Below are 6,249 nucleotides of genomic sequence, written 5' to 3'. Positions count from 1 at the left end.
CCCCCCACCCATGCACACACACACCCATCCGTCTATCCATCCACCCATCTGTAAACATTCCTAGTCAAATAACATACATCACATTTTATGTGCAGCTATATGAACACGACAGTATAGTTGATGGGAAGCAGACTTCACACTTTCGAGTTGTTTTAATTTGTTTAGTTTTATTTATATTATACTAATAAGTCCATGGGGAGAGACATAACACTATATCCTGTATGGGCCTCAGAAGCATGGACGCAATGTGTTTTCCTCGATGGAAGACAGCGGTGTAGTTCCATAACTGGAAATGGAGCCTCTGGGAAGGCCTGTGCTCATTCAGACTGAGAGAAATTTTTGGATACATTTTCTAATGATCGGCCTTCACTGTTTAGTCATGCAGAATCAAAGCACCGCTAATAAGCGCGTCATGAACCTTTTGTTTACTGTCGCTGTTGTAAAACGAACCCAGAGCTCTGGCCACGCCGCAAACAGAAAATTGAGGGGTTGAAAGTGAGCCTCTGTGTAAATTCATCGCGTTACTCGGAGACCTGATGGGGATTAACAACGTGGCTGCAAGGTACGAAGGCAAACTTTTAACTTTTCGAGGGGGTGGGGAGTTGTTGTGTCATAATGCATGACACAACTGCACGATTAGGCGGTATCTTGGAGAAGGAAAGTCATTATATTAATCTACTGTTAAACAAAATCATCATGTATCACTGTTATCAAATCTGAGGTGTCATTGGAATTGGAATGGCTATTAAGACACTGGCAAACAAAATTCCAAAAAGCAGCAAAAAAATCTAGATGTTAATTGCTGACACGATTCCCAAAGGTGTGCTGATCATTGAAGATTTAATGTCACTCAGAGAGAATTTCGAAGTGAAACTAATAGGGAGCTGGGTAATTAATATCTGCAACACGTGGGGGTACCGGTACTCCCATATTTAGTCGACCCTGGTGGGTGAGTCTCGGTACGTCCATCTCTGCGCTTTGAAGTACTTTAATAAGCCTCGTTCTCTGTATGTAGGGTTTGATTTATTTTTCTCTCCGCGCATCCTGGCCCTGGACAGAGACATTAGCTAAATTCCCTCGGGGTGATTGGATGCAATTTGTCCGGAGTAGACAGGCACGTCCTGGATGTTAGAAACTCACTTTGGCTCGACGTGACAAGGCTGAGTTCGATCTACAATTGCATTTGAAAGCGCAGCGAGCGTAAAGCTTCAGTACCATTACAGCCTTTCCCTTTTCAACAACACTAGATCCAGTTTTTGTACAAATCTTTATTAAAATTACATTTGCAACACCTCTCATACAAAAAACGGACAGAAGTCAGTCTCAGCCGCGGTTACTTTGGAAGGCTAGAGAGGGTAATGATTTTTGCGTTGCGCACACTTGGTCAGTTTTAGACCGCGCTCCCGTGTTAAAGAAAGCGAGGGGATTTGCTCTCGGTCCCTGACCCTTGAAATTAGATTAAATATAGACGCAGGGACAACGCGAAAACGCGAGATTGACACCTGCCAAAGGAACTCCTTCGTGATTGATTGTGATCCTTCGTGCTGGCAACAATAATGTCGTAAATGGCACGGAGCAAAGCGGGCGCATTTGTCATTTAGTCGCCAGGAGAGGGAGAAGTCAGTGTCCGTGGCAAGCTGTGAGCCGACAGGGGGAAATGGGAGCTAACGAGGTTGTCAGATGTTCTGACAGGACAAATGAGAGCTCGTCACTCCCCACGATTTAATAACGTTTAATGGAAACGTATTGCACCGTTCAAAATACAAACACGTTAAGAGCGCCTGAAATTCACACTGGAGTCCAGCATGGCTGGACGAGACGCCATTAATTACGCATAGCAAAAGTAATTACGCATCTGCTGAAAACTGCTGGCCCGGATTCCACGTCAGAGTCATTTTCCAAAGCACTGATTTTCAAGACACTATCGAGCCACTCTCTTTATTTCCTACAGAGAATACATTTGTTCACTCAGAAAATCTTTTTTTTCTGTTCCAAACCACTTTAGCAAAAGTATTACCACTCCCCTTAGATCTGATTAAGATGGAATATTAAGATGTGAAATTATTTCTGTGGAAGTATTGACATGTCAAATTTTGATGACTCCTCTAAGAATACTTTAAACTGTGAGATGTCTCTAGAATTATGAGCACACTATTGTTGGCATATACAGTATAGGTCTATTCCATAAGCTACTGAAAATACCCCACTGATCAATTGTAATTTATCCCAAACATACATCATTTTATTAGCCTACTGTCTGTAAGATATTCTAGAAGGCAAAGGTTCTGCTTGTTTACAAGTAAATCCAAGATAGTGTCCTATAATATGCTGGTTAAACATTATGCATGTTTTGTTTTGTTGTAGTCAAAGATCACTGCTATAGCTTTGCGCTCAGCCTCTGACCCACTCTAATGCTGAGTAGCCCTGAGGGTCAACGTCACCACGAAGACTTCTTGCTGATAGGCTGCCACTATGTATATTTTTTACATTAAAAAAAGATAAGAGATTATTAGATTATTTGATCAGGAATGATATCGCCCCCATATTTTCAGATGTAATTTCCAAGTTAGTGTAGCTGAACCTTTTGTGTTTTGACTAAATGCCACTAGTTTGTTAATGCCACTAGGTTGCTTATAGGGTGCATGTGCCCTGTCCTCTCCAAGTTGCCACAGACTCATGGTTGGTTTGGCAAAAGCATACCAGCCCTTACCTTCGAATGCGGAAGCAAAACCTCTATTTAGACAATAACACAACACACAACAAGTAAACGGTCTGACAGTTTATTCTATGTTTGCCGTTCCACATTGACCTCTCTGACCAAATACATCCAACTGCATCGACATCTTATAGAGGAAAAATGCACTGGGCATGGCAACACTCAACCTCTTTCTCTCCTCCTATCTGCAACCTCTGTTTATCTACCCCTGGTTGTGACTTACTTCTCACATATCCAGAATCCCCCCCCCATACACACACACACACACACACACACACACACACACACACACACACACACACAGTAGAGACTGACCCCCCCTGGGTCCTGAAAGACATGGACCTCTTGTCCATAGACTGTAGAGTGTAATTATCCTTCTCTGTGTCCTGCTAAGATTTCAAAGCTAGCATTTCAGTGCCACTCTCTTTTTGTCTCTGTGATATTGTGTGCGCGCGCGCTGCGTGGCCAACTCCAGGTGCTGCTGCCCTCCCTGCAGACGTCTTTAGAAACGGGAAGGTGCTTGCTGTGAGACAGTCGGGGCAAAGGGGGGTGGCGGGGTAGCCAAAGTCATTCATAAAATGATATCTATTTTTATCCCTGTGGCCTGTCGCCATTGCCAGAGAAATCTGTTTTTTTTTTTTTTTTTAACTGGCCCTGTGTTTAACAAATATTCCATGCTAGATTAGAGTTAAACAGAAAGGCATTTTAATTGTCAACACTGACCTATACAAAGTCGCCAGAAACCATGTAGGGGCGAGCTAATTGTCAGGCAAGAAATTGAATGGAAACAGTGTGCAGGGGATGGACAAGAGCTGAACAGAGCTGTGTGTACATGGTTGTGTGGCTGAACGTGTTGCATAAATATGTTTGTGTGTGTGCCCATGTGTCTGTCCGTGTGTGTGTGTGTGTCTGTTTCTGTGTTTTTCCTTTGTATGTGTGTGTGTGTGTGTGTGTGTGTGTGTGTTTGAGGTAGAGAGGCTGGGAGAGAGAGATATAAACAGAGAGAGAGAGAGAGAGAGCGAGAGAGAGAGAGAGCGAGCTTGTGTGTCTTCATATGCATGCCTATGTGTGTTTAAAACCCAGTGACTGTGAGTGAGCACACTCATATCACTCCCAGCTATGTTTGTGTTTATAGCTTCATGGCTCTGTGGACTCACTTGAAAACAGAGAGCAGGAGAGCAAGAAAAGGCAGCGAGATGAAGAGGAGGAGGAAGAGGAAGAGGAGGGGGAAAGTGCTACACAAGGGACCATCAATAAACTATTCATGAAACGTGGCAAAACAGAGTCTTCACAGAACTGTGCCTGTTTTAAAAATGCAACGCCTGTTCGGCTGGAGTCATTAAGTCGAGACGCATACTGTAGCTCCAGGCCAGGCTTGGGCAGAGAGGAGGAACACCTAATGTGACAAACTCAACGCAGATCTCAATGATACGTTTAAATGGATCCAGCACAGCTAACTGAGCTATGTAAAACAACACACAGTAAATCAGGCAATAACAACGACAAACCGTCTGGAAAATGGACTTGCAGAGCAACATGAATTCCTCTCTTTTTTCCCCTACAGTGTCTGGATGACACATCTCATCTCAAAGTAAATATTTTGAGGATAATTGAACTGATTGCTAGTCGCAGCTCTTCGCCATTTGAATATGGAAGTTTAGAAGGGAAAAAAATATATTTACACAAACAGGGGCTACCCCAGTTTGCGATAAGTGTTTACATGAATTTTAAAGCATTGTCAGGGTATTATGCATAATGTGTAGATTTTTAAAATGCTAATAAAGGAGTCTCTAGACTATGGCATGATGCATTATTGATGTGGCTTTTCACAAATGTGGAGGGAGACACAGGAGGCTGGCAGGAGATGATGGGGATAGTGCAGACCCTGGACTGTCACTGCTCATTGCAGTGAAAGCTCTTCCCCCATGTCTCAGAATCGCATCGCCTTATGAGGTCAGTGGCCTCGGAAGATAGCCTACTGTACTTTGGTGGGGAAGCGCTCTTGCTGATTATCTTTCAGATAGGAATGGTTTTGTTTGTGGAAACCTGTCCTTATTCCTGATGGATTCTTGGGCAATAGGCCTTTAATGCAAATTAGAAAAGAATTATATAGCGATGATCAACTTTTAAAAATATGCTTGGCCCTCATAAATATGCATATAGGCTATGGCTTTTAGATGAGTATTTCTTTGACGAAACTGCTGTAATTTCTTCGGGTATACGTGAACAACACATATGTTTATTTCATGCTTTCATGATGATTCACTATGAATCATCTTGCATTCTGTATGGACATTTTTCGTTTATCCTGTGTCAATTTAATCCTCTAAGCCGTTGGATAGGCCTAAATAAATGGTCTAAAAGCGTGTTGTCTCTCGCTTTTTTCTTTTTAATTTCAGATGGACGCATGTTACTCCTTTGATGTTTGTCTGAAGTCACCACAACAGCGAGTTGATTTGCGCCCATATGGTAAAAACGTTTTTTCACATCCTTAACGTATTTCATTAAAAACCGAGTGCTGGGGGGCACTGGTGACGAAATCCACTCAAAACCTGAACAGATGCAGTCCGGCTTCGTCTGCCGAGAAAACAAAAAGGGACACGGAAATAAAAATATGTCCCAAGTTTGCCGCGGATTAAGCCCTTGGTCTTGAGAACAGGAGCACATTTGCCGTTATAGGGAGCAGGGGGCCGCGGTTTGCGGTGCTTGTCATGATTGTTTTCATATTTCTTTGACATCTATTGATTCGAAGACAGCTGTAAGGCTTTGTCACAGAAGGCAGGAGCAGTCACAAAGCATTAGCTTGATGGCATAACCCCAGCGTTGGAGACTCCAAACAGGTCCACAGACTGAGAAAGATGATGAGTAATTAGGGGAAAATCACCCGATGTAGCCCAGTTTATTTCGTTTCAACGCCCTTTTCCGGATTAGAGAATTTTTTGATAACCAATTATCTACCAGTGAGTGAAAGATGCCAGGAATATTTCCACAGTTGACATTTTCAGTGACATTTAAAATTCTTATATTCTTTGAGTTGGGCTATAATATAGCCTATATTTAGTCTCTCTTGTGTCACTAATCTACACATCAGTAAATGTAAACATCTTTCGGGCGAGTGTCATATGAAAATATTTATTGTGAGCAATAATGTGAATGTTTGGCCTTCATCTTTTTGTCAGAAAGTTGGCGTGGCGCGTGTACTCAAATCTTTTCAGGTGTAGATTTTGTAGGCCAAGTTTATGGTTATGGTTATGGTTGGTTGCTAATATTAAATAATATTTTCAACCCGCCGCCAAAAGACTGTAATGTCGTGTATCCACCGACAAATGTCTCCAATAACTCAATAACCATTTTGGGAGGAGTTCGACTTCATTGGACTACCAAGCAAAATGTATAAAGGCATTCTCGTCAGTTAATACGCATAGCCTAACTAAGACATTCATGCAACATAGATATATATATAAAAAAGAGCAGTAGCTTAAAGGCCTTTCATTTAAGAAATAAACAAATTAAATTAAACTAAATTGAAACTT

The sequence above is a fragment of the Sardina pilchardus genome, chromosome 11 (genome assembly GCF_963854185.1).
Source record: "Sardina pilchardus chromosome 11, fSarPil1.1, whole genome shotgun sequence".
Taxonomy (NCBI): domain Eukaryota; kingdom Metazoa; phylum Chordata; class Actinopteri; order Clupeiformes; family Clupeidae; genus Sardina; species Sardina pilchardus.
This window is presented reverse-complemented; position numbering follows the sequence as displayed.